This window comes from Schistocerca piceifrons, chromosome 7 (genome assembly GCF_021461385.2).
Source record: "Schistocerca piceifrons isolate TAMUIC-IGC-003096 chromosome 7, iqSchPice1.1, whole genome shotgun sequence".
NCBI lineage: Eukaryota > Metazoa > Arthropoda > Insecta > Orthoptera > Acrididae > Schistocerca > Schistocerca piceifrons.
The window spans coordinates 91,785,215-91,800,641 of record NC_060144.1 but is presented as its reverse complement, the minus strand read 5'-3'; the positions used below and the strand labels follow the sequence as shown (position 1 = coordinate 91,800,641).

The 15,427-nt window shown below is 41.0% G+C and overlaps 1 protein-coding gene across 1 annotated transcript in view; it reads left to right on the top strand.

Annotated features, from left to right (window-relative positions):
- LOC124805462 (zinc finger protein 628-like) overlaps nucleotides 1-15,427 on the top strand; it is a 64,304-nt gene that overhangs the window by 39,847 nt on the left and 9,030 nt on the right. The gene's annotated exons all lie outside the window — the stretch shown is intronic.

Genomic DNA, 15,427 nt, shown 5'->3' with positions numbered 1-15,427 from the left:
GTTATGTCGGAGGAATACAACATTCTGAATGGGGTTTCCAATTATGAGTTATGAAACACTGGCCTGTCCCACCTTCCCAGCATGGAGGTTTGGTCCCAAGTGCCATTGGGTATTGAAGGACTGCTGAGTAGCATGTCGTAAATTATTATGTTGCACCCATTTCTATTCCTCTGATTACAGCGCCATCTGTGTCGAAACGAAGAAAATGCTTCACACAAAATAGGTGTGGATTTTGCTGTAGAGTCGTGATCCACAATAAAAAATGAGGGTTCCTACTGAAGACTGCAGAGGTGCTCCCCACCACCCACTCATAGGGTGGGATCGAGGGTCGAGTGTGGTATCATTGGACGTCCCCTTTATGACAAAAAAATTCGAATTGTAACTTCTTTTGATTCGATGTGTAGTTTTCTAGATATTTCAAAGTCTTTAGTTAAAATGATCATTTTCTATAAGATGACAACTATGTATAATACGTACTACATCTAAGGCGACAGTCGTTTACACAAATATGCTGCAATAGTTAGCCCTTTTGGAAATGTAATGAGCTGACTTTAGCGAAGACTATGACGCACTAGTGGTCTGCACAGCGGATTATAAGTTTGTTCAGAATAGTATTCCAAAGCTACACGGCTGAAAGTGGAACTGTGTCGTTGTGTTAACAGAAAGTAGTCAGGCAACGTCTCAGCCTGGCACGCAGCTACAACACGTTACCAGTGGTGCAGCAACATACGTGTAATGCAAACGGTGAGGTAATGGATAAAATGTTACTCCAGGAAGGCAATAGAGCAACAACACACACACACAACGAAATGGTACATACTCAACTACAATAACAAGATTATTCACAGTCTAGGCAACATATTAAAGAAACAGGGACTACAAATAGGATACAGGATAGGGAACACAACACAGAATAAGATCAGAACACAAGAAACACCCTCATATAAATTTAACAGATCAGGAGTAAATGAACTCACATGGAACACTTGCCAGTCGTGTACATACGGTAGACGACTTCAAAACCAGATGTTCAGAACATCTCGGAGATTTAAAAAGCAACAGCTCCCATAGCACATTTTCTGACGACCCAATAGCCCACAATAACTATCCAGCTGCAATAGAAACAGACTTAAGAGTACTAAAACACAGCCACAACCTATACTGCAAACTGACCATTGAGGAAAACTTCCATATACAGAAGGCAATAGCAGAAGGAAAACGGTCGTAAATGATGCACTACACTCTGCATGGGCACACTATTTAACACATTAAAGGAACTTAACGAGAAAGACAACACAAACAGCTAAAAAGTGTACACACACACACACACACACACACACACACACACACAAACACATGATAAATAGACACACTACACTATGCAAAGACTCAACATTTTACGCACAAAAAAGGAACACCATGTAAAAGGCAACACGAACAGCTAAGCAGCGTACCGAACACACACACACACACACACACACACACACACACACACAAAGATAAAATGTAAACATAATTCAAATTGCGCGCCAACTCTCTGGTGAACAAATGAACACTGACTGTGCTGGGGCACACGACAACCACAATTAAAGTATGTTTTGGTGAACTGCAAAGTGCTCTTACGGCCTTATTTTGTGAAAATACGTGTTATGTTTACGTGTGCTTCACAACATCTCACCATGATGCTGAGAATAGGCCTGCCACACAAAACCTTTAGTAAAATCATATATACGCGCTAAATATCGCGACAAACTAAATAACGTTTAGAGCATAAACTGATAGGTTAGCTCCCAACGAAATTTCTCATCAACATCGGTTGGTTGCAGATGACAAGCTACCTGTAATAAATAATGCACAAGACATCCTGAATAACCATGCAAACCGATTGTGAAAGTACTAACAAAAAGAAACGAATTTTGTTTGAACTAAATATCTACATACATTTGTAATCATTAAGCAAAATCTTCACACTACAGATTAAATAAAACAGAAACCCACTGACAATGGCACAGAGGTGCTGAAACATGTTTGGTAACTTGGAAAAAACGGTGTTTTGCATAACTGGCGGACCTTACATCCAACAATTTTAATTGCAAAAACGGTAAACACAAGGAGCTGCAAATCCAAACGATGAATATAGCGTATTCATATTTCACAATACCGAAGTGGAAAATCAGGGCGAGATCCGCAGATATTTCTACTTTGGTAGCCACATGTAATCAGTATATTTTATTTGAACCAGATGTACTCAAAGATGTCATAGCAGCGGCCAGGATAATGTCGACCTTTCAGACAGGACAATTTAAATTCGAGTATATTTTTCAAGCACATTTAGAAACTAACACGTTATTCAGTGAATTCGTTACCACACGTGAGGACTGCTGGAGTAACTCTCAGTATGGCTTTCAGCTTATAGCTAAAACAAGGAATTTTATGACGTCCGATACAGACGAAAATTTAGGGTGATTCTGCATGAAAGGCACTGTATGAAAAGGTAACAGTATTAGTATGATGTAGATTGTAAACACATCGCTGCTGATGCTGCCTCTTACGACGCCTCTGCGTTTGTGGAGGGAGTGTCACAGCACTCATCGACAAATAGATATTGTTGTATAAAGATACGTTGCAGGCAGATGCCTGAAACTATGTCTCGAGCGTTAGAAACTACATTGTATCTACTACTCCATTGATCACGTGAGCATTATCCTGAAATTGCCTAGGTGATTCTATCTACCTGCGAGTGAGATCGGATGCTTTGCTTCTCTGCCCACTTTACACCTATGTTGGCTATAACGTGCTGTACCAGCATGCCAGGATGTGGTGTTGCCTTAGTATCCACCATTAACAGAACATAGATTCGAGCGGGTGAACTTGTTGCTTGACGCCAGTCCAGTAATCGGACGCATGAGGCCCACTGTATATGATGTCCGGCACACGCCATATGACGCCTGACGCCTGACGGATAACGATTAACGTCTGATGCATAACGCCTGACGCCTAACGCTTGATAGATGACGCCCAACGCCCGACACCTCACAGCCCTGCCAGAAACTGACACACACATGATAGTTGAGCTAAGAACTTACAATTAGACTTCAAGCACAAGCAAGTTTAGAAGGAATGACCGGAAATCACTAGAAGTACCAACATCTTTGATCTTTAGAGTGGAGAAGAAGTTTTCTGTGGTAGTGGAAATTATTATCGTTTTCTTCCAATGTGCTAAACATCGCTCGAGACCAACTGACGAACGCTTTGGTATGTGGCTACTACCACAGACCGTGAACAATCTTGTTACTGATATTCATAGTATAAATTAAACAGTTACACTAAACATGGCACGCTTCTTAGTAGGAAGAATTTAAGTGTTCTGTCGCACCTAGGGGTATAGTCTTTCATTAGTATTCAAAACGTCTTAGTACCAGGGTTAAAATACCACAATAACCTAAATTTTGAATAAAAATCATATGCAATGGCGGCCTAAGACCTGCGGCACGAGAAGTCACACTCAATAAGCCAAAGATCTGGTCATAAAGTGCGGAGGAGCAAAAAGAGGTTGAGGTGCGAACTTGGGGTGGGAAAGTGCCCATAAAGGTGAAAGAATCAGCACTGACAAATGGCATGCAGAAGGCAATGGAAACCATTGCATTCAGGATGCATAATGCGTACCCACAGGACATGTCCCCTCTAATCGAAAAAACGTCATGATGATCTCTCCATTGGCAAAGGATTCGGACCTAGTCCCCCATTCGGACCTCTGGGAGGGGATTGCGAAATGGGAGGTGAACGTGAGAAAAAGACTGAATAACTGACGAAACGGTCTACAAGTCTAGACGTAGGATGTCAGAAGGTTGAACATGATATGGTAGCTAGAAAATCTGAAAAGGGACATTGTAAGGCTCACTCAAGATATGCATGGGCCAGTGAAGTAAAATGAAAAGAAGGCAAGGATTTCAGATCAGGTGAGAATAGGGTAATATCAACAGCAGCAGAAAATGGTAAAACACGAGTAGGACTCGTTATGAATGGAACGACAGGGCAAAGAGTGAGTTACTGTGAACAGTTCACTCGTAGAGTTGCTCACATCAGAATCGACAGCAAACCAACACCGACAACAATGGTTCAGGTGTACGCGCTGACATCGTAAGCCGAAGATGAAGAGACAAAGGAGGTGTGCAAGAGTATGGAATTCAATACGTAAAGGGAGGTGAAAATGAAATAGTCATGGGGGACTGGAATGCTGTTGTACGCGAAGGAATAGAATAAAGGGAGATTATGGGCGTGTACTAGAAACAAGAGAGGAGAAAGACTAAGTGAGTTGTGCCAGATCTGAATGGTCGCCTGCCTCTACCATGTTTATATTTCTCTATCAAGTGACGGACTGTTTCTATCGCCCTTGATGCTGACTGTCTCACTTTGAGGACTTCTCCCTAGATGATGTGATCCGGAAGTGTGGGTTCGTAGTCTTCAGAAACTTCGCTGTACGCCTCCAGTGGGCTCAACTGGCAACGACAAGGCTCCGACAAATGTTGATACGATTCTGCGCTGATATAGTTCGGGAATTTTGGAGGACGCAAAAATTTTACTACTCTCTCTTTCGTGACCTTCATGAAAGTGCTCATCAGGCTCCCCTACAGACTGCAGACGTCAGTAGTGTTAAGATGCAATTGTTACAATTGAATAAGCGTCAAATGGAAGGGTCAATGATGCGATCCGGAGCACGTTCCTTGATAGCAGGTTAACTGACTTTTCTACGTTCATATGATTCGACATCAGTCTCGTCGTCGAAAACGTGTATCACGTCTCTGAAGACCGAGGATGACGGAGGTCTGACAACACAGAAGTATGTATTGCATACCCTACATCAGTTCTGTGTAGGTATGTATGAAATATCCGCTCCTCTCGATATCTCGATATGTCGTCCGATTTGTTTGTTAGAGATCTGGATCGTAGATTTACACCTGCTCATAATGCTGTGTTTTTAGATGCTTTTCAACATGACGATGTCTGTGGTCTTATTCTCATGTCGCCTTCTCGTAAGTCACCTGGACTGGATGGTCTGCCAAAGCAGTTTTATGTGCCTTTGTTAGGTAGTACTTTCACTTTGATTTCAATGATATTTTGAGCCTGACTCTTTTAAAGTTGGCAAAATTGTGTTAGTTCCTGACACTTCTGATCAGGCAGGAACCGCTAAAGTTCGCTCATTTACCTTAGTTTTGATTATGAGAAAGTTGCATAGGCGATGAATAGTACACTGTTTGCGTTGTTGGAGAGAGTTTTTTGCTGAGCATCAACGTTGTCTATTTGTTTGGGGACTGTATAAAATTAATCTCTCACTGTAGGTTAAGCCAAGTGAAACGGATTTTGTCATTTAATGAAAGGTTTGCACAATGGAGTTGTCAATAGAAAATGTCCCTCACACATAACTATGGCTAATGGCTGAGTTTCATATATAATAAAAAAGTGGCAGAGGTGTACTGTCTACCAGAAAATAACAAAAGGAACTCAACTGCTGGACATTTATTACACAAGGATCTACACACATTGGCAAAAACTAAACACATCGAACATAAATGTTCAAAAATCTCACGGAGCACATGAAGCAATAACGTTCTTAGTTACACATAATGAGTCGCCCACATGATGTAGGGTAGATAACGTGTCACCTCCAGAGATCGCGACACAATCACCTTTGATCAATGTGGCAGAATTAATTGCGATACCCGTGATACAGGGAGACTTGCTATTCACACCTGCACAGGAACTAGTATGTGCACTTGACAAAGTAACAAGCTAGACATGGCAGCACAAGATTAACTGTAATCAGAATTCAATCCCGAATCACGAAAGAACTGGATTGAAGGCAATAAGAATTACGAATATTTCTTTCAGCTTCATTTAACGTTATCGTCACGGCTGGCGTCTGCATCTTCCGAGCGCCCACAGCTCAAAATTCTCCCCAGGAAACAATATTCCCATTCCTTTAGTCCTACCATTTTTTAACAGAAAAGTCGCTTCCCTTTCTCTCTGTTAGCAAAGAGGTGATGTTCGTCAGCAAGTCAGCAAGTCAACCTTGTCTGCCTAAACTGTAGTTTATTCAATCGAGCTAATCCCTGCGATTCTTACGTCACATAAAAATGAGTGTTTCACTGTGTCAGTGCGTCGAGTGGTGTCTCACGTATCCAGAGACCCAAAACTGCGGGCTTAGTACATTTGAGCACAAAAAAAGCGTTCCTTTCCACACCACTCCCCAGTTGTACTATATTTGTACAAGGGGTCTGCAGCGTATAATATCCCCCAGGCTGTGGCTAAGCCATGTCTCCGCAATATCCTTTCTTTCAGGAGTGCTAGCTCTGCAAGGTTCGCAGGAGAGCTTCTGCAAAGTTTGGAAGGTAGGAGATGAGATACTGGCAGAAGTAAAGCTGTGAGGCCGGGGCGTGAGTCGGGCTCGGGTAGCTCAGTTGGTAGAGCACTTGCCCGCGAAAGGCAAAGGTCCCGAGTTCGAGTCTCGGTCCGGCACACAGTTTTAATCTGCCAGGAAGTTTCAGAAGTAATTAATGAATAAAACTAGTTCTTTTCATATTTAAAAATTTCATTAACGTTCCGTCAGAGAGAAAGTTTGGAAATCCCTGGTCTACAAGCTATTCAAAATTATTCTAGGATTATTGCAATTATGCCGACACGGTAGCTCAGCGTGTTCGGTCAGAGATCTGGTTGGCCTCTGTAATAAAAAACTGAGTGGAAGGATCAATAAACGAACTTGAACGGATGTCATGTGACGTCCGCAACGACCAAAGACAACGATCAACAACGAACAAAATGAAAATAAATGTTGGTAGAGCACTTGCCCGCGAAAAGCAAAGGTCCCGAGTTCGAGTCTCTCTCCGGCACACAGTTTTAATCTGCCAGGAAGTTTCATATCATGTCTATGTTCGTCCACGAAGTTAGACGCTCCGGGCGACACTACAAAAGGTTTTCTGTGGACTTTGGATCCACACCACTCCATCAGGAGGCCTTCTACGAAGTGGCTCTAAAGGGAACGGCTGACTCTTACTGTCCCTGCACTTTCCACAATGATTTCAACATTGTTTCACTTCTACAGGGAATGCAAATCCAAATCGAGATTAAATGAAGAGTAAAGTCATATTAGTCACTCATCGACATCACTAGTACTAATGTTTATCATATTCCTTGGCATCAATGAAATGTTCTGAACAAATGGTCTCTTCGTCATGAATTTGCGTACGTTACGTGACTGTTTTCGGAAAAACGGTCAGATAACACCATGTTTACACATTTTGGGTGTTCCAGGTGATGCTATTATTTTGTAAAATTTCCGTTTTTTTATTTTTTTTTATTTTTTAATTTTTTTTTCGCGTATTTTTGCTTCCCGTCCTGACTATGACCAAACTACATTGTATCTTGACCATTCAATAATAACGCAAATTCCGAGTACATCTTCATACTCAACTTTGTTCTCCCAAATTCGTTTATTTCTTTCTTTCAAAACACCTTAGTTATCTTCTAGTGAAAGAAAAAACAATGTGACAAAACTAAACCCAAGACGTAACAGCATGTAATTAACTCATTCTTAGTAACTTCTGTTACATTTGATACAGTATATAAACATCATATAAGCACATAATCAAAACTTATAACTTGTGGAGGTTTATTATTAGGGGATTTTACAGGTTAATACAGTAAATCTTCAGTAGGTGTTTCGAAAAAAAGATTTTCTACATCTGTTTCAAAATTTCTCACATTCTTTTAAGAGAAAACTACATTGAGTACTTGGGTTGACTTATGAAAAGTACTTTTAAGTTGTTTCTACCAACAACGGCAGTTTTTCATTTTTATTCTGAAAATACTGATGCGTTTTGAGTTCTGATGAATCATATGTCTTAACAAACACATTGTCTATGAATGATTTCGATATGTGTTATATCTAGTACACTGTGTCCTCCTGGAACAATGTTTTGTATACGTCACACGTGTAGGCTATGTATTGTGACTTAAATTACATGTTACAGCGTGAAGTATGATCTTCCTTTGCATTTGATTTAAATGTTACCAGTCCTGTTAAATATTTGCTGCATTAAATATAGAACCTGTGCATGTAGAATTCTTTCTCTTTTTAGAATGTACTTCATGTTATCCAATGTTCTGAATGGCAGCTTTTCTTTGAAATAGCTTTCATTTTACTTGTGTCAGATTGATGCTTATGATTTTGTGCACTATATAGTGTTTTGTGCCCTCTGTACAGTACTGGATGGCCACTGCACTAGTAGATTGGGTAAAAAACATGTTGTTAGCATCCTGTCGGTTTCTATGCGCTGTCTAATGCACCTCTGATTTGCACATGTGAACTACCTGTAGCAGAGAAAGCTGTCAGTATTTTACTTCAATTATTTAAATGCCCAATAGTAACTATGATGATAAGAGAAAGCCAACAATCACTAGTTCCAAAATCGGGCATTGTCCAGTTGCGTGTTGGAGACTGAATGAAATACCCTTGGCTGGGCAGAGAGAAACATGTGGGGCGAATTTAAACTTATACAATAAATTGTCCATTTTATATTATAGCCATTTCTGTTTGATACTACACTTATTTTGCTTTTATGTACTTGAATCAACTGTTTGTTATCGCAAGATAGAAAGAAGTTGTGAATTGTGAAGAAAATTGGTGTAAAACTTAAACTTTAACGTACAGTCAAACAAATGATTACAGTTTCAGAAAATTTGAATGACTTTTTTCAAGAGAAAGAGCTTCGGAAATTGACCAAGTCAATAATTCGTTGGTCCACCTCTGGCCCTTACACAAGCAGTTATTCAGCTCGGCACTGATTAACAGATTTGATCAATGTCCTCTGGGGGTATTTCGTGCCAAATTCTGCCCAATTGTCGTGTTCGGTCGTCGAAACCGCGAGCTGGCTCCAGGCTCTCGTACATAATGCTCCAAACGTTCTAGGAGAGAGATCCGGCAGTCTTGCTGGCTAAGGTATGGTGTGGCAAACCCGAAGACCAGCAGTGGCAACTCTCACCATGTGCGTGAGGGAATTATCTTGCTGGAATGGAAGTCCAGAGTGGCTTGCCATCTACATATCACTGTGCAATAAAGGGTGCCCGGATGACAATCAAAGAGATTGTGCTGTGAAAAGAAATGACTTATGGTTATTGGATCGTATGATGGGGGTCAGGCACGTCGTCTACAGACGCATACTTGGCTGGGAATCTAATTCACTGCAGTAGAATTTTCAGTGATGAATCCCTCTTCGAAATAAGACACGATGATTGGCCGAGACGCGTCTGCAGGCGCCTCAGACAGCGGGGGATACCAGCCTACCAGTCGCCCATCATACGGTGCGACAACAGAGAGTGATGATCCGGGGTGCCACTTCGTTTCGCAGCAGGATCACTTTTTGTCATCCGCGGCACTTTACTCCACATTGGTACCTCGACGATATTCTAAGTCCCGTTTCGTTGCCTTTCATGGCGAACTATCATGGGCTAATAGTTCAGCAAGATGAAGTCCCCCTGCATTATTACTGGTCTTAGTGCAAACCAGACCCTACTTTTTCCATCAAGGCCGCCGGACCTCTCTCCATTTGAAAACTTTCCTCCAGTTGCTTCAAGATTTTCGCTACCTAACGCGCCAGTTGGACAGAATTTGTCACCATCTCACTCAGGACAAACAACAGCACCACCAATCGGTGCCACGCCGAATAACTGCTTGCATAAGGGCCAACGTTCTCAGTTTGTAAAAATCTTTCTCTTCAACAAATCATCGAATTATTTCTGAAACTCTAATCAACTGTTTGTCTTTACGTGTACTTTACATCTACCAAATCGGTCCGATTCGCATAATTATTGCCTGGTGCGACGTGTTTCTCTTTCATAACTTTTTTTATATTTTTTTTATTTCGATGTTCATACAGAATGTATAATTGTTGACGTGCATTAACAGACATGTGTTGTAAGAATTCAGACCTATCATAGTAATACGAGGGTCACTCCAAAAGAAATGCACACTATTTTTTTTACAAAATCCATCTTTTATTCTATGTATTTGACAGTTTTACAGTGCTCCTTTAGGAACGATATTTCCATTTCTCCACATACTTTACATCTCTCTGAACTGCCATACGCCATCTTGGAACCAGCGCAACTATACCCACACGGTAAAATTCTGGACCAACCTGTTGGAGCCACTGTTTGGCAGCGTGGACAAGGGAGTCATCATCTTCAAACTTTCTTCCACGAAGAGAGTCTTTCAGTTTCCCAAACAGATGATACTCACATGGAGCCATGTCAGGACTGTAAGGCGGGTGTTTCAGTGTTGTCCATCCGAGTTTTGTGATCGCTTCGATAGTTTTTTGACTGACGTGTGGCCGTGCATTGTCGTGCAACAGCAAAACATCCTGCTCTTGCCGATGTGTGTCGTCACATATGCATCAGAATCTATGGCGGTTCCACTTGGCATGATGTCCACAAGCAAGAATCATTCGGAATCGAAAACCACCGTAGCCGTAACTTTTCCAGCAGAAGGTATGCTTTTGTATTTTTTTTTTCTTGGGTGAATTTGCATGATGCCACTCCATTGATTGCCTCTTCGTCTCTGGTGAAAAATGATGGAGCCATGTTTCATCACCGGCCACAATTCTTCCAAGAAATTCATCTCCACCATTCTCGTACTGCTCCAAAAGTTTGTGCATACCGTTTTCCTTGTTTCTATGTGAGCCACAGTCAACATTCTGGGAACCCACCTGGCACAAACCTTTCTTAACGCCAGCACTTTCAGTATTCTGCAAACACTTCCTTCCCCTATCCCCAACGTAGCGTAGCGTGACAATTCATTCACTGTGATGCATCTGTCAGCAGTCAGCAATTTGTCAACTCTCTGCACGTTGTCTGAAATGTGTGCAGTACGAGGCCTGCCGCTGCGAGGACAATCCTCAATACTGCCGTGCCTGGTTTCGTCACGTAACCTCCTTGCCCACCGACTAACTGTACTGCGATCGACAGCAGCATCTCCGTACACCTTTGTCAAACTCTTGTGGATGTTTCCCACTGTCTGGTTTTCACAGCACATGATTTCTATATCAGCACGTTGCTTCTGACGAACGTCGAGTGTAGCAGCCATCTTGAAGACATGCTGTGACGGCGCCAATCACGGGCACAGGTTGAACTAAGTTTGAAAACTAGCGGGAAGGATGTATCTACTCACTGTAAAACTTTCACGCATGCAGACTGAAAACTATTTTTGCGGAAATAGTGTGCATTTCTTTTGGCGTGACCCTCGTATACAGATATTATTTGTCGATTCCGCTGTCGGTATGTAGAACATAAACTGTACCAGGAATAAAAATTGTTTGTAAAACTGACAAGTGCCTGTGCAAAACAAGAAATAAGTTATCTCAGTATGCAGTTTTAATTTGAAGTAACTGCTAGCTGATTGTTGCAGTATTTTATGTTCAGAATAACTACGTTTTAAACTCGGTAGTTCTGGTGACGTAATACAGTTAATAATCATCTTAACGAATGTGAACACCGGTTTACTGTATGGTGCTCTTTAGTCTGATGTTTTTGTATGACCGAGCAACATAAATGGCAGAGGACTGTTGAAAGCTGAATCCAGAGATGACATCTCAGATACTTCCTGCTTCGTGACGACCGTAGCGTCGTCTCTAGAGTCGACTCTGTGGTGTTCAAAAATATCACTGAGCTGCTGTTAAATTGGCGAAGGCTGTTTCGTGGATTTCAAAAATATTCGCCAAAGCCGAAAATAAAATATTGCTGAGACTCTGGCGTGTTTTCCCTTAGCAGAATACTCTGTAAAACGAACTTACATTTGTTTCGAAAGTTGCAGAACAGGTAATGTTGGATTAATGTTATGAATATGGAGTTTTCACATTCAGCAATGCTTGACTGTTTACTACGGTTCTCAATATTAATCATCGCGACCTAGCCCCTCACACTATTAAAACAATGTTTGAGACAAATCTGTTTACAGTTTGGTGCGCAGAACCCAGTCAGTCCACTTCCAGTCTGAATGGTTTAGAACCATAATATCCATTGTTTCTCTTTCGGCCCACAGTGATTACCTAAATTATTAATTTTGCTATATGAGTGAGGTACGATGAGGATGTACTCTCGTAATCTGATTGATGCGGATTACATAAACTTTGATGACTCTTCGTTATCTTCTTCCTTTCGTCGTGCTATGCCAGGAATCTTAAAATCTTTTTGCTTGACTCTATTATTTCTTCTCCTGTTGTCCACAGCTCTCGCGCTTCCTCTTCTCTGTCGACTTATTGACTACATTTTCCTCATATAATATAAAAAATAATAGTAATGGTAATGCAGCAATCGCCTTCTTCAACGCTCCACGTTGTATTCCCTTTTCCTCATAAATAATGAAGTTTTCAGTCTCGAAATTACTGCTTTTATCCCCTCCGGAACTCTTCCTCATTCTAAGTTCTTTTTTTCGCAAATTAACGAAACTTTTCCCGACTTTTACCCCACCCAAGACGGAGCGTGTCCAGTCCTCTCCCGCTCATCACTTTTCTCTCCTTCCTTTCTTCGCTCGTAAATAATTAATAGAGAAATTACATCCTACCGGGTCGAGCTTGTAGAAGTACAAAGATAAAAAAATTAATTGAGATAATATTACAATGTAAATAACAACTTCAAAATACATAACAATTTTTCGTTTCATTTTCATACATAAGATCACCAGATGACTCAATAAAGTTAGAATAAAGGATGAAAGATACGAATAATTTCATTTTGCTTCCTAAAGGGTATAGAATTGACGAAGTACTGATACAGGATACCAAAGAGTGATCAACGTTTGTCCGTCACACACACCTCTCAGAATTTAAGAATTATTTGTTGGTATTTAGCATTTCCTATAGCTACCTAATTACATATACGATTTTCCAGAATGAAGGTGGAGACGAGATACTGGAGGAAGTAAGTCTTTGGGGACGGGCCGTAAGTCATACTTGGACAGCTCATTTGGGTGAGCGCTTGCCCGCGAAAGGAAAAGGTCCCGAGTTGGAGTCTCTGTCCGCCACACAGTTTTATTCTGAGAGAAAGTTCGATACATGAGATTATTTACAGATCTCTAGTCCGATCTGCAGACGCTAACGTAATCACTCCCTCTCTTCCATTCCTGTCGTCTATTTAATCCGTGGCCCATGCCCACTTCATAATGAGCTGCCTGCTGCCTATATTTACAAACACCGCCCGGCCTGCAACTATCAATCTTCCCCACGTCTCGCGCAGTATTCACGTGCCGCGTAGGACCACGTCCACATGTTTACAAACACATCTCCGCAGTAGCTGCCGATACGACAGCGCACAGATCAGTCGTTCCCAACCATGGCGTAACTACCTCCTGAGGGTAAAACGAAATTTTCTAAGGGGTGAAAAGGAGGGTTCATTACAGTTTGAGTCTCGAAACACGACTACTTTCAAAAGATTTTTATTGTTATCGTCACTATTTTGTGAAACTCTGATACTGATTACAAAAGGTAGCAATTATTACATTTTTTTTAAATTTAAAGTACTAGCATTAACACATGAGACAGTGAGGTGGAGGTTACACCTTGTGAAACAAATGTATAAACAATATCGTCCTTGTTCCTCACATAGTCCAGCTTCTATACATATACTTTGTATCATCCGTCTGTGTCAGTAGAGCCGATACATATATGGTTAAATACCACATGAAAATTCCTTCTCCGAGTTGGATGTAGTTCCCACAATGGACCAGTAACTGCTTCATTATTCACTTCACTACAATGAACGATCTAATTAAAATCACAACACAGCAATAATTATATATTATCTTCTACATTCCATTGTGGCAGTGGTCAGACGCAAAGTACTGGCAGCTTGACGTCTTCCGATTTCTACCATTTCAGCGGTAAGGGGGACGAGGAATCTAGTGCATAACGAGCAGAAAGTACAGAAGACACACTCTGACTTGATCAGTTTTAAAATAGGGTTGCAGGGTGTGAGTGAAGTAACTGTCATTAGAGGGGCGTTTTTTTGATAATTATCTACCATCAACATGGATTATCAGCTTCCTTTTCTGAGAAGAAGTTGTAGGTAACACTCGCGATGCACTGAGAATTACTTCATCTTTCTGTAAATATAAATAAAATGTTGTTAGAATCAAGCGAAACCAATGGGCTCATTAACTTATTATTTCTGGGTTTAGTAAGACACATACGAAAACTAAATATCCTTTCTCTGTCATTATTTAAGAAATAAAAGCCTTCAAAGAATTTTTTTATTATAAGGTTTAGTTAGGCCCTAACGTTGTTGTTGGTTTGATGTGGGGAGAGGGGACACGGGGTTACTAGCCAATATCTGATCGCACTCAGCGCTAACAATCTCCGAAAGAATGGGAACCACTGGCTGGCGTAAACTATGGACTGTTCCTCTTCAACAATGAAAATTTGCTCCAATAATAATCACTCTTGTGCGTCGTTGGCTCATTATCGTGAATGTAATGCACACTCTTAAGTTCGCTTAACTACATTCATACATTACACAACTCTCATATTGAACGTAAACGTAGAAATAGGCTGACATAACGTAATGTGTACCCACAACATAGCAAAATCTGCAGATATACTGTTCTCCGATAGTAAATGGGCCTTCTTGATTGACCTTTCTTGCCTATCAGATCTGTAGCTATATGCAGTGGCACCTTTTCCTTCGTGTGAGCATTATCTTCCGCTTCTCTTTCTCCTGTTTCGTTTCGTTCAATCAACAAAAGAATTCTTGCACTTTTAATAAATGCTCTATCTCTGACAACACTAAAGTTGAATTCGCGAACTTCAAGTAACACATATTACATGTCCCTATGATGTTTTGACTCTTTCTACATAAATATTCGCTGGCAGATCCTCTAACAGGTATTGAGATTTTCTCTGAAGTATCTCTTGTCTCTTCTTGTCTTCCGACATACAGTACGTATAAAACCTCCGTTCCTGCAAAAGTATACATTTACTAACTACGTTTTCTGCTGTGTCTGACTTCTTCACTGTATTGGATCCTTCATCACTCTGCCTCCCAATACATAGCAGATTTACTGGATCTTGTTTCTTCTGAAAGGTAAGCTCGATCACAAAATTCTCTATTAATACTGATCTCTCCACTGCAAACTCCTTTGCTTCACCTTCCTCTTCCCCTTCGCCTTCGTCTTCGTCTTCGTCATTTTCTTCCTCCTCTTCCTCTTCCTTGACTGCTTCTCTCTCTTCATCTTCCACTACCATTGCATCTACTAGTGCGTTCCTCTGAAACCTTCTACTACATTTATGTTTCCATGACAGTAGATAAGAACATCAGTATCATCAGCTTCTCCATTTCCTTCTTTTGCAACATTACTACCTCTAGCCTCGTCGACAACTACCCC